The sequence below is a fragment of the Argentina anserina genome, chromosome 5 (assembly GCF_933775445.1).
Source record: "Argentina anserina chromosome 5, drPotAnse1.1, whole genome shotgun sequence".
Taxonomy (NCBI): domain Eukaryota; kingdom Viridiplantae; phylum Streptophyta; class Magnoliopsida; order Rosales; family Rosaceae; genus Argentina; species Argentina anserina.
The window spans coordinates 10,020,534-10,035,259 of record NC_065876.1 but is presented as its reverse complement, the minus strand read 5'-3'; the positions used below and the strand labels follow the sequence as shown (position 1 = coordinate 10,035,259).

Sequence of the window (14,726 nt, the reverse complement as noted above, 5' to 3'; positions counted from 1 at the left end):
GTGACCGAATAATAGTTCCTACTACTAACTATTAAGATTCAGAGTACTGAAGCCAGAATATTTAATATTGTTTTGTTATATGGTACCAAAGCCACTGTTATAATTTGGGCAATAGCAACACTATGGCCACATATCATGTGTTGTCATTAAAGGTGTTCCAATCTTTAAAAAATGCACATTATATGGGGCCATAATATTGCTATTGTCTCAAATTTGTAGTAGTGAGCAAGAAGAATATCATGCGGTCTTCAAAATATGTAAAAGGGTATACGAAGATTATATGACATTGATTATCAATTTTAAATAGGTAGGACGTGAATGTCTGAGTGATGGATAGATACAGGGCAAGTAGGCCTGGGGGGAAAATATTTGCTCCCAACATGTATTCGAAACGCTACATCGTATTGCAAGCAATATTAATAAGTTTCTGCTGCATATCATTGTAAATCGACCAAATGTATAAATGCATTCTATGTTATATGTAAGTACAACCAAAAACACACAAATAATTAAGACCCAAGGTCCAACTTGGAGCACTCTATGATTCAGAAGACAAGATGAAATGACAGAAAAAAGAGTCGGTTTACAGTAAGATTCGATCTTAATTGGGTGGGTTTGTTAGAAAAGCAATTCACCGATACAACAAAAGCTTCAAATATGAACTTGATTGAACACACATATATATATACACACACTATGATTTAGAAGACAAGATGAAATGACAGAAAAAAGAGTCGGTTTACAGTAAGATTCGATCTTAATTGGGTGGGTTTGTTAGAAAAGCAATTCACCGATACAACAAAAGCTTCAAACATGAATCTCAAACAGCTTTTCTAAAATTAAAAAAAAAATCTATATTATAGAGAAAAAACATTAATTTTTAGCTCAAATGGATACTCTAAACTATTATCTATAATAGAGAAAGTGAGAAAAAAAATAAACAAAATCTCTAAATTTGTAAAATTTTAAAATATGTATAATTTTGAAAACAATCTCTAAATTTTATTTCTAAAAAAAAATTCATTCTCCGTCCTAAAATATAATTAAAAAATAAATAATTAATCTCTCATTCTCTCATCTTGCTCGGTTGCACTCTAAAAGTCCACAACAGCTCCCTCCTTCTCCATATCCCACCATTACTTGACAAGTGAGTTTTAATATCTGAATTTTATTCATGAATCTTTCATTCAACTAGCCCTAAAGGCGGATATGGTTGGTTAAAAATTGTTTATATATATATATAGAGGATTGTTCATGCTATGGTTGTGCTAAGATTGGGGTTGTTACCCTCATCAGTATATATATATATAGATATATATATATATATATCATTTAATTATATAGTTTGTATTTAAATTTATACAATAGAATAAAAAAGTTTGTTGAAGTTAGACATTTTTCTTAGAGATTTGATATTTTCATCATCTATAATAGAGAATTTTAAGAGGAACTGTTAGATGTCACGACCCCGAATTTCAATGATAAAAATTCGAATTTGAAGCCATGAAAACTCTAAAACAATCTCAAGTATATTGAAATCATCTTATCATAACAGTGTATCGAAACTGAGTCCATATCATGACTCAGTCGACTTGAATAATACACAACCAATGGAAATGTAAAATTCACTTAGCGAAAACACTCTAATTCTGCTAATCCACACCTGCAAAACTATTTCCTACACCGTCGAATAGGTGCACCGGGATTGTAAACACAAACCCGGTATGAGTAAAACAACAAAATAACATGCATAGTAATACGAGAATAAATATTGAAACATCCAATTATAAAATGTACTCATGAGTCAAAAGACGGCCCATCTGGTTGTCTAATAATATCTGAAAATATAAGTACTCATAAGAAATCATGCAACTCATTTGTTTACCCAATTACTTTTATATTATGGGTACTCATGAAACCCAGGTACTCATCTGTTACCCCTCATGCAGTACACCGCCGGGCATTGGGCAACTCATCTGTCACCCAATAATCCCAAAAATATGGGTACATAAACCGGTAACTCATATGTTACCTCTCATATCAGTAAACCGGCAGACAGACTAGAGCTCTAACTGTATCGTAACTGTCACCCGGCCAAGGCTAGGTTATGACATGCCAAAACGTCCGAAGACAACAAAAATGTTTTAACATAACTCAAGTTAAAACTATGTACAAAACAATTATCACATGATATTGTACAAAAAGACAAGTTATTCATGCTTAAATAAACAATATCAGTGCAACAATTAAACTCAGTTTGAAATAGAAATGTGATAGTATATAATATAGCAACTTATATATATGTATCGATTTTACCATTTATACACATACACAACTCACTATACCATATACATATCATAGTTCGATCTTTTAAAATAAAGCGTAACTATAAATCACCACCAAGGGTAGGCTCATCGTAGTGAGATTTACTCACATTCACCATAGTCCATAATCACAAAAACCTTTTTAAAATCATTTATTAAAATACCGTTTCACTTACCCATGAACCGTAGACGATCAAGTTCATGTAATTTAAACCAAAACATATTTTTAAAATAATTTTTATAAACTAGTAATGCAACGACTATGGTAACAACTCAAACTAAATTCAATAATTATAATACTACTTCAATCGTGATGATAATTGTGAGGTTTACTCACCTTATTTCATGCGTGCAACTTCCACGACACTAACAGTAATTTTCTCACTCATTTCATCAGTTACTTAATAGCATGATAAAATGCTTAGAAAATGATACGTAAAATATCAGGTGAGATTTTAGTACAGCTAAATGTTGTTCATAAAACACTGTTAACTGATATTGTTCATTTTGTACTGTTTAGTTTTACTATTTTACTAAACATTGTTCTCATTTACTGTTTACAGAGTACTGTTCACTATAACAGTTCACATACCTGTTTATGGATACTGTTCACCAGTGCAAGGAGAATCAAAGAAAAGAAATCATAGGTTTTTGAATTAGAGATTTCCGGTTTTTGTTAAATTTGAAGTGTTTAGGCTCAGAATTAGACTTTGTGGTAAACTAGGAAGTTGTTAGGAATGTCAATTCGATTGTGGTGGTGAAATTTGGTGGTGTGACGGCCGGTGAACAGTGAGTATGAACAGTACTGTAACCAGTGGTCATGAACAGTGCTTGATACACAGTAATTAGAACACTACTCTGTAAAACAGTAAACATGAACAGTGTTTAGTAAAACAGTAAACATGAACAGTGTTTTATGACCAGCATTTACATGTACTAAAACTTGTCACCTTATATTTTACGTATCATTTTCTAAGTATTTTATCATGTTATTAGGTGACTGACGAAACGGGTGAGAAAATTACTTTCAGTGTCGTGGAAGTTGCACGTATGAAATAAGGTGAGTAAACCTTACAATGATCATCATGATTGAAGTAGTATTATAATGATTGAATTTAGTTTGAGTTGTCACCATAGTCGCTGCATCACTAGTTTATAAAAAATTATTTAAAAAATATGTTTTAGTTTAAATTACATGAACTTGATCGTCTATGGTTCATAGGTAAGTGAAACGCTATTTTCATAAATGATTTTGAAAAGGTTTTTATGATTATGAACTATGGTAAATGTGAGTAAATTTCACTATGACGAGTATACCCTTGGCGGTGACTCATATTTACGTTTTCTTAAAAATATCGAACTATGACATGTATATAATATAGTGAGTTGTGTATGTGTATAAAATGGTAAATACGATACATATATATGGGTTGTTATATTATATACTGTTACGTTCTTATTTCCAAATGATTTATACTGTGGTAATTATATTTATTTTATTTGAGCAAGAGTCGCTTGTTGTAGTACAATAACATGGGTGGATTGTTATTAGATGTGGTTTTATTTTTGAGTTTTGTTAAAACATTTTCTGTCTTCGGACATGTTTTTTCTGTCTTTGGACGTGTTTTATGTTTTCAGACGTGTTTTTCTGTCTTCAGACGTGTTTTATGTCTTCAGACGTGTTTTATGTCTTCGGACGTGTTTTTTCTGTCTTCGGACGTGTGTTATGTATTCGGACGTGTTTTTCTGTCTTCGGACCAGTCTTTGGACGTGTTGGCATGTCGGAACCTAGCCTTGGCCGGGCGAAAGTTACGATGCAGTTAGAGCTCTAGTCTGTCTGCCGGTGTACTGGCATGAGAGGTAACAGATGGGTTATCGACTTATGAGTACCCATAGTTTTGGATATTGGGTAACAGATGGTTGCCCAATGTCTGGCGGCGTACTAGCATGAGGGGTAAAAGATGAGTACATGAGTCTCATGAGTACCCGTATTATAAATGTATTTGGGTAAACATATGAGTTGCCCAATTTTCATGAGTACTTATATATTCAGATATTATTGGACAACCAGAATCAAATGTTTTCAGTGTTTTTCTCTTGTATCCTATTTTTGTTATACAGTTGGTTTACTCATACGAGCTGCAAAGCTTATCGGGTTTGTGTTTACAATCACGGTGCACCTATTCGATGGTGTAGGAGATAATTCTGCATGTGTGGATTAGTAGAATTAGAGAGCTTTCGCTGAAGATTGTCGAAGATTTCTTTCTGCTGTTTGTGGTAAGGATTGAGTGAATTATACATTTCCATTGGTTGTGTATTAGTCAAGTCGACTGAGTCATGATGTGGACTCAATTTCGACACACTGTTATGATAAGTTGATTTCAATATACTTGAGATTGTTTTAAAATTTTTATGGCTTCGAATTCAAATTTTTAACATTCAAAATTCGGGGTCGTGACAGTTGGTATCAGAGCATAGGTTGCATATTTGGTATTTATATGTCACTGGATACGCAAGAGTGTTAGGAGCCACACCTGAAGATTTGGTCCTCTAAATAGAAGTGTTGTGATAATACGTCCATGATTCATCTTCCCTCTAAATATCTTGATTAATAGCGGGACACATGAGTGGAATGTACCTTATCTATTTTTACTACGTTGCTAGAGTACTATTTGACACGGGAGCATCACACTCTGCTATTGCTAGTTCGGTAGTGGAGGTGTTAGAGTTGATTCATACATCTCTTAGAAGCTGTTTATGTGTCACTTCACCTGTTGGAGTGTCTCTCGAGCTTAAGAGAGTCTACAAAGCTTGTCTTATCGTTATCGGGGTTAGAAAATTGTATGCTTCCTTGATAGTGATTCCGGATCACACCTATGATGTGATCTTAGGAATTAATTGGTTGAGGCCACAACATTCTTTGATCGATTGCTTGAACATGATAGTGTTTTCCATAGTACTAGGACCCAATTTTCGTTATCGTTGCCTCAAGTTAGGAGTCTTGACACATATGGAGTCTGTGGATCAGGAAGTAGCTATTGCAGACATTGTTGTGGTATCCGAGTATAGTGAGGTGTTTCAGGAGATATCGGGTTTATCTCTTCGGAGAGTTGTTAATTTCTGCATGGATGTAGTACCCGGTACAACACCTGTGTCGAAGGCGCCTTATAGGATGTGGCAGAATGAGCTTAAAGGGTTGAAAGTGCAGATAGATGGGCTATTAGACCAAGGGTTCATTAGACCTAGTGTCTCACCTTGGGGTGCGCTAGTGTTGTTCTTGAAAAAGAAAGATGATTCCCTGCGGTTGTGTGTGGACTATAGGGAATTTAATAAGGTGACAATAAAAAATAAGTATCCTTTGTCTAGGATTAATGACTTGTTCAATCAGATTTGAGGGGCTACGGTATCCTCTAAGATTGATTTGAGATCCGGTTACCATCGACTCAAGGTGAAGAAGTTACAAAAATGCTAACTAGTTTGTGTAGATAGATTTCCATCGGGTAGAGACCTATCAAGAAATTTTAATGGAAAGCATTGATCCTGCATTGAGAGATTTTGAGTGTTCCAATGCTGAGGATTGGATTTTAGTTATGCAACTAATCCAAGGTGAGGCCCAATGAGGTTGAAGTATTGTTTTCAAGGTAAGGGATGTGAAGACCATAGATTGGAGGTGGTTTGACGAAATTTTTCGTGACAAGCATTTCTAACATTATTGGTAAGGGTGTGGTAGAGTGTGATACATCCTTAATGTGGTGATGCAATTATTGAGTTGAGATTCGCATTATGTCGTCGTTGTGTTTCAACTTGTTTTGGTTGGGCCATAGACAATTGATGTTACTCATTGTTCTTTGCTGACCAAGAAATCTAAGGTGTTGGGGAAATTTCATTTATGGCGTCATGATTTAATTATTTGCTAGATGAGCATTTAATTAAGAACGCTAATATTTCGTGAAATTAATCAATTGTCTTGTGTTGAGAATTGGATCGTACTATGCCACTGATCCAAAGGAGACGTATTGGTGGTGAAGTAATTTTATTGAAGGTAAGGAATGAGATGGCCTTAGCTTAGTCGTGTTTTAACGAATTTTTCATAACGAGGACCTTCTCACTTTGGTAAAGCAGCGGTTGAGGACCGAATACTTCTTCCAAGTACAAGTGGTGTTTAGTGTTGGAGACTTGGAGGCTCAGTTCTCTCCATGCATCAGGTTAGTTATTGTTGGATAAGGAGATGTTAACTCAAGAGTTCAACAATGGCTAAATTTTACTATAAATGAGTGATCCTTTAATTGCTGCTTGCAGAGCAGTCGCTTTGGCCAAATGCTTTGACAATTGAACAGGAGCATTTGGCTTCTCCAAATATTTAGGTGGCCATTAAGGGTTTTTCATGAAAGTAAATCTCTGGAAATTTTTATTAATTTTTTTTGTTTTTTTGCAAAGTGTAAAAATATAAAAATACTTGTAAATTGTAAACAAATTACTTTATTTTTTTATTTTTGTAATTGGTAAAAAAACAATAAATAAATAAATAAACAAAAACTTTATCTTGGTAAAAATAAATTTTGTGTACAGTAAATCGAAAAACAATATATGTGTGAACAGTAATCGGTAACAGTAAAGTGTGTACAGTAAATAACAAAAACGTAAACAGTAAATTGAAAAAAAATGATTTTATCTTTTGTGATAAATATTTTAATTTTGTTGTAATATGCATATAGGATACTTGTTACACTTAGATAAATATTTTAAGAAAGCTAAATGTTTATTTATACTTTGTTTATTGTAAGATATAAACTAAACGGAATAAGTAAAGTCCATTTTGTTAATATTAGTCTTAACCCTCTATTTGTACCTTACTAAATTCACCTGGGTTGAGGGCGGCTTTTATTAACACTTTTGGGTCAGTCTAACACAAAGTTATTCCGAGCTGAGTAAGGGTCATACTATTTTCATTACCCTGGTTCAAGATTTACAAAATTGGTTCGATTGGGAAAACACCCTTTCGAGGATGTGGCCCCCATGGTGTCCAACAAATTAGTCATGCCTTGTGACTATCTCTGATTCTAGCTATATAGCCTTCTGAAACAAATGAATGAGTTTGTGTCTTGACGACGTACTTAGGCCGCTGTCTACCTCTCTTTATAACTTAGAAAATAATTTTGTATAAATAGATATATATAGTTTCAAAAGAAAATGATATTCTAACTTTTAAGGTATATCGGATAAAACAATACCCTTACTTGGGGCTGCTTCAGTCCATTGCACAGTTAGCTCATCTGCTCCACATACATTAAATGTTAGGATTGTGTGTGAATAAAATTAATTAGACTTAGTAATACTTTACACTTGTAGATTTCGTAACAATAAAAAAATATTAAAACATATCAAAAATAATAATGAAGAATAAAAGAAAATATAAAACAATTTAGAGGAAAAAAGTTCAAAGTCGGCCAGAAAGTTCTGTTATTCCATTCGAGGCTTATGTTGTTTCCAAGGAAACTTCGTTCGCGTTGGGTTTATCCATTTGTTGTTACTAATGTGTTTGCTCATGGTGTAATTGAGATTCAAATTGATAAAACATGGAAGACATTTAAGGTGAATGAGCATCGACTTAAGCCCTACTATGAGCCATTTGAGGAACACACGTATGAGGAGACAATTGTGAGAGATGCGTCTAAAGGAGAATGAACATGAGAGAGTTTAGGTTGAGAGACTATATAACTCAGACGCTGCATGGGAGGCAACCCATTTCAACCGTATCTGTGAAGGAGTCGTCTACGGGAGTTTGAATTTTCTAATCCCTTCACTCTTTTGGTTGAATTGTATATGTGTTGATATGTGATCTTATTCTATGCTTGTGAATTACATTCTTACTATTGAGCTTACATTGAGGACAATGTAATTTTCTAAGTGTGGGGTAGGTTTACAAGACTGCTTTGTGTTTGTTTGTTTCTGTTAAAAAAAAGTTAAAGAAAATGTGTTTGCTTTATTTGAGTCAATTTAGTCTTAGGATACCCCTAAATTTTAGGATGATAATATCTCTAAATACATAGATGATGGTTTTGCATTCCATAAGAATTGAATTGTAAGTTTCATTGATAATGTGGATTTGGTATGAACATGTGAGATTTAGATTGATTGATTATGCATACATTTTTTGTCAGTTTAAAGTTCATAACAATCTGTGAGTTTTTGAGTATATATGTACTTTCTTCATGAGATGTAACATGAAATTTCGTGGTAATTCATGAACCTCACTATTCTTTGCATATTCAATAGCTATGTGTCATAGCTTTTAATGGACTCTAGAATTTACTAGAACTCACTTTTGTAATTGTTGAAACTTTTAAGTCAAAAATACTCTGATTTTGAAAATGATTTATGGATCATTTCTAGGAATACCACCACTTTAGCCAAACAACCATGTATCATTTTATGTGCCATGTTTGGGACCCCTTAGTTGAACCTCATTTAAGCCTACATAGAGCTTTTTCTTTATCACCTATGTTACCTCCATGTTTAGTATAGTTACCTCTACCTTATCCTATAAACTTGGCAGAATTCTTGTTGAGATGATGTTATGATGATGCATGAAATCAGTGTGGGATGGACGACATTTGAAAAAAGAATCAACAAGCTTTTAAGCAAGCATTGCAGAAGAAGAAAAAATATGAATGATGAACTCGGCAAGAAAAGAAAAAAAGAAAAAAGATGCTATGTTGTCTTCCATTTGTGATTTGGAATTGAGTTGTAATTGAAGGTCTAAAATTTTTTACTTGACATTTGTCCATGTTCACTTGTGGTTAGAATGATGATTATGTCCAACTTATTATATTCGGCCCCTGATGGTGTGTGGTGTCATAAGGATGATGTTTACTCTACTAAGTCTATAGGATTACCTTTGTGATTCCTTGATATTTCATGCCTTTAGCTAAGCCTAAACATTTATCTTATCTAATGATCCTAATGATTTTTAAAATGAGCAAATCTTGGTTTGTGGAGATGATCACAAGAGTTAAGCATATGGTTTTGGTCCATTTGTGCACTTAATTGTTAAATGAGGTTTTCCTATGTTATTCACAAAGTGCTTTCATTTGTGAAATATGCAAATTATTTGATACCTTAATATCTTTTCTCTTGCATACACTTGTGTGTGAATAATAACCATGAATCTGAGTGAAAAGAAGAGAGTATGCCTTGTGAGGAGTATTAGATTGACTAAACATATTAAATGTTTATTGTCTCGTATCTGACTTATTCATACTATGAAGCATGTTTATGAAACTTGGAATTTATGTAATTACATTCAAATGCTTAAACTTGAAATCCTTGTTAGGTCTAGAGTCTTAGTTTGACTAGAAATCATTGTTAGGTTTCAAAACTAATTATCTCTTACTTATGATTTTATTTTCTTATTTTCAGATTGGATTGAAGAGATAATTAAAGAAAAATCAATAGAGCCAAGTCATCCAACAATAGAAGATGATCATTAAAGGCATAAAACATGACATGATTTAGGAAATAAAACATGGCATGATTTAAGGGATTAAAGCATGACATTATAATATGAGAAAAGATGCAACTACCCTCCTTTCCTCTATATATACATGGCTTCACCTCTCAAATAATATTACTTCTTCTTTGCATTCAAGAGCCAAACCTTTGTCAAAATATTACCTCAAACATCATTCACCAAAACAGCAAACCATTCTCCCCCATATACAAATTCCATCTCCACCGAAAATCACCATTGAACACACACCTCCAAGGTTCCTACAACGTGTGATTCTCGCAACTCTTCTTCATGGGTTTGTTCGTTTTTTATTTTCTATAATACTTTGTCTATGAAGATTGTAGTATGATGTTTGTGTGAGATTATTGTTTTGTATTAAGAATCGAAATTTTCAGATTATTTTATTAGATTTTTGGATCTTTGTCAAATTGATGGTTTCCTATAATTATTGAGTTTGTATTTCTATTGTTGTGTTCTAATCATCTTTCTCATACTTTTAGATAATTTTCAGATATGTGCATATGAATTTAGTGCTTGGATGCAATCCCTAAGATTGTATTTGAGTGCTATCTTCATCATCCATATTTACACAAATCAAATCATGCCCTAAGTAGGTTCGGTTTGTGTTGATTAAAAGTGGTAAAAAATTCCAGAAATTTAGATGTGAAACCATGGTGGGTGACGTCACACATGAAACATGTCTCCAACAAAGATTTGGTGCTTAAATGTAAACTGTTTGATTTATACTCTAAGTGTTATTGAATTCGATTGCATGCAAATTTAGATTAGGTCATAAGTCAATCTAAATGTTAATTTAAATCTTACATGATTAGATGATCCCCTAAGGCTCTGATTATATCGGTGTCTAAAGAATATGTAATTGGTCGAATTAGAATGCATGATAGGTTCGAACTTGTAATTATGTGGTGTAATGGTAAATTTAGTTTAAGTTTGTTAAAGAGAAGTCGATCATGTAAATAGTAATTTAGGTTTTATTTTAGTAGTTAATAATCAATCACAAACCCCCCATTATTTGATAACACTAAAAGTTTAGAGTTCCTTTCAATTCCCCGGAAAAAACGATCCCTGCTTATTCTATACTAGCGATGATGTTTTACATGGTTTATTATACACGTTTTAATTAACGCTCTATCAAGGTGGGAAACATCATACAACATATAAGCATCATGTGCTGACTCAGTTATGTTAGCTAAAATTTTGAAAACCTTCATACAACACATAGGTTCTATATGTTGTTTGAGTTTTCAACGACTGATATGGTGGGACAAACAATTTTGTTTGGCTCCATTGTGAAAATTTCACAACCCTAAATTAAGTTTTCAGTTCCCTCCTCTGAGCCTCAAACACTTAGTCAAATTTTCACAACCCACACAAAATTATATTTCCCTCTTACTCTAAGCTCACACGAAATCAAGTCTCTCAGCTCACTGCAACGATGCGACGTCCACCTCCAACCCTTGTGACCTGGACTGTGATGGAGCTCAAAGACCACGACGATGGGTTCCTCTACTTCTCCGTTTTTGGTAAAATCCTCATCTTTCCTATCTCCTCCTCCTCCTCCTCCTCCATTCTCTATTGAATTTGGGATGATGGGTTTAAGATCTAGGATTAGAGTCATTGTTTTCATATTTGGTTGATAGAAATTGATATCGTGTTGTTTATCTGCACTACTACAAATAACTCATTCAGAGATAAAATCAATTTGACTCCAAAAGCTGAGATTTTGTTCCCAAAAAAAATTGAGACAGAATTAGTTTAAGGCTAAAGTCGTCTCCTAAAGCTTGTCCCTAATTGTACAGGGTAACAAATGATAAGTTCTGTCTTCTAATATATTTAGAGTACAAATGTAAATTGCTCCTAATTCAATAAACTTTCATCTCCCATTTTTCGAGTCAGGCGGGAATTTGGCGCCTATGACAAAAAATGGGAGACAAAACCCAACCTGTCTCTTTTCATTTTGAATTTATATATATAAATTATTGATCATTGTAGGCAACACATTTTCTATGTCACTTTTTATCAAGACAAATGTTTTGCCATCCTGGACAATATAAAAACAATGTACAACACCAACTTTACAAGTCAGACTAATGAACTTGAGCACTTTTACTGATATCTTTCATAAATCTTCAACTAAGAACATCCATGTGTTAATATAAGATAGACAATGCTCTAATAAACAATTAACTTATAAAAATCTAATAAGCACAAGGCATATAGCTAGCATCTGCCTAATCTGCAGCATCCTTTCATGATCATTCAATTCTCATCAATACCATCATCACAGGTAGGTTGGCCACATTGCTTTTTAATATGTCAAAGCTTGGTTTCCAGCTCCTCTGCTGTAAATACATATTCCAAATCAAACCTGCACATAGTTTTGCACACATTTCGACTTATCAAACTCAGAGAGATCTCAATACCTTCTCAAAAGTCAAAAAGAAAAAAGAAAAAAGATAGAGAAACTCAATACTGGATGCCAAAACTCATCATTTTCGATAAATCCATGGTTCTGAATCTTCTGATGATGGGTTTGGTGACCTATTCTCCTGTAACAACAATTACACATCAAAAATATGCAAAACATAACGATTAACGGTTTTTCAGGATTTCAGAAAAAATTTCTAACCATGCATGGAATAGGACGAGGACTGAAGAATGAAGAACATGACCAATGATGCTATTCACCTTTGAGTTATGAGAGAAACTTCCATGACCACTGTAAATACAAAACAACAAAGAATCGACATCAACTAATGAACTTAAACAGTAAATAACATTGTACTCAATTTTGTTCAACAGAGTGAATAAACCAAATGTTACTCACCAATCATGGCCGAGAACAAAGAGATCTAAGAACATGGTGCTCTAAGCACACAAGTAGAAAAGCCAAACAACCCAATAGTCAAGTTCAAGTGCCAGAGACACTAGGCTAGCAACCACAACAACATCCCTCACAACATAGTTCATAGACTTCCAAAGGTTCTTAACCAAACAATGCTTCAGAATTGCTGCCCTAATATCACCCAAATCAAACAGAGGAATACTTGCACTTCGGTCAACTTCATGAAAAATTGCATCACTCAATGGAGCACCCACTTTGGCTGCCCATTTCTTCTCTTTAAACCCATCTGCAAGCCTGAAACAAAAACCAAGACTCTTGCTTTGGCTGAAGTGCAATTGCCTAAAGGGTGTTGAAGTCTCCTCATTTCTGGTTGAAAGGTGCATTCTAGGGAAAGGCTTTAGGCCACACCGTGGCATAACCACCACCCTTAGAAGAGATCCCAAACATTTTAAGCTTTGTATACTGGAAAATCAAGAGAATGTACGCTAGACAGAAGCTTGCTTCATTCTGAAACACAACAAACCTATCATCATGTCAGTATTAAAAAAAAGCTATAAATTTTTGGCAAAGGCCAGTGGCAATGGAGTTCTTTACAGTCGGCAAATAATTCATATTCAGAACACTAAAATATCACTCCCCTTAAGTTCAGGGTAGCATTTCACTTGGCAATTCACAATCGACATAGTTAAGTGGAATGAAAACGTATTTGATGAACTCACTAGATAAATTCCCTGCTGAAGGACTTGGGTGAATGAAATGCAGAAGAAGAACCAATTCATAGTATCAAATTCTGAATCAAATAAATCACGTCGATAAAGAGATTATTGAATCACAAAAAGACGAATCGGTGTTCAAATTCTTAATCAAAACAATCGCGAATTTGAGTCAGATCAGTACTTACTGAAAAACCCGGCGGTGAATTTTGGGATCGAAATCTTGATCGGCGTTCCTGGCGGTGGGATTCAAAACTGAAAGCTTGACACTCATATTTTTTCTTATTGGTGTCCTCAGTTGGTTTTCGGGTTGATCCAATATCGATCATTGCTTCACTTGCCAAAGCTACCAGTCCCTCCGGCTGCACAAACCTAAATCTAGAGATTTGAAAGAAAACTAGTGTTACTGTTTTGGTTAGTTACATCTTTGATATTTCGATATGATCTTTTGTATTTCTTTATTTTTCAATTTTCTTGTTATTTTATTTTTACCGTTTTGTCATTTACTAGAAGTATGATTTTAGAGTATCACTATAAGGGATATTTACGTAAAAATATATAAAGTGGGATGAAGAGTTTTGGAACAAAAATTTTAGAAACAGAATAAATCTTTTTGTTTCTAATCACATGTATGGGTGACAATATATTGGTCCGTCCCAAAAAGAATTGTCTCCAAAAGAGTTTGCTCTAGTAGTGGTGTTTACTCTAAAATGGGGGATTATTTTGGATTAGTCATAAACCAAATAGCTACGTTGGCTCTTTGGGTATGTGAGAACACCCTTATTTCCAAAGTTGGGTTTTGTTTCAGAGTTCTTTCAGTGATAGAGATCCAGGTGTTTGGTTTTGATTCAAGAGGCTGAAGAGGGCTTTCAGTTTCAATATAAGGAAAGGTATTAACTTTTGAAAGTTTACAGTATCTGGAGCTCGTTGTATTTGGTTAATTCATTGTTACTGTTGGATACGTTTTTCTTTTATGTTACAAAGATATAAGGAAGTGAAAATCTGGAAGCTTTCACCGAGTATGTTGTTGTTGTTGTTGTGTTGATACTGAAAATCTCATCACATTTAAACCTTTTTTTATGGTAATGTAGAACTGGACTGAACTAAGCCAATGAGTATTGTTAATGGTTGTCTATATATTGACTAATGTGAAATGATCGCTGAAAATGTACTAGCTAGTTTTGCTGGTAGTATGTTTTCATAGTCTGGAAGTGGGCTTAAAGGGGAAAACTTTAAGCATATCTTCTTCATATTCCTTTGGTTTGTGCTTTGTTGTGTGTCAGTTTCTATCTTGGATGTCTTTGGTAGGTTTT

General features: G+C 33.9%; 1 long non-coding RNA gene across 1 annotated transcript; it reads right to left on the bottom strand.

Annotated features, from left to right (window-relative positions):
• Nucleotides 1-11,874: 11,874 nt before the first annotated feature.
• LOC126793303 (uncharacterized) lies at nucleotides 11,875-13,510 on the bottom strand. Its single transcript, XR_007672046.1, has 5 exons — nucleotides 13,420-13,510; nucleotides 12,683-13,207; nucleotides 12,485-12,574; nucleotides 12,329-12,404; nucleotides 11,875-12,223 (listed from the first exon to the last, which is right to left on the bottom strand). It is a non-coding gene; the product is annotated as an uncharacterized LOC126793303 (long non-coding RNA).
• Nucleotides 13,511-14,726: the final 1,216 nt, after the last annotated feature.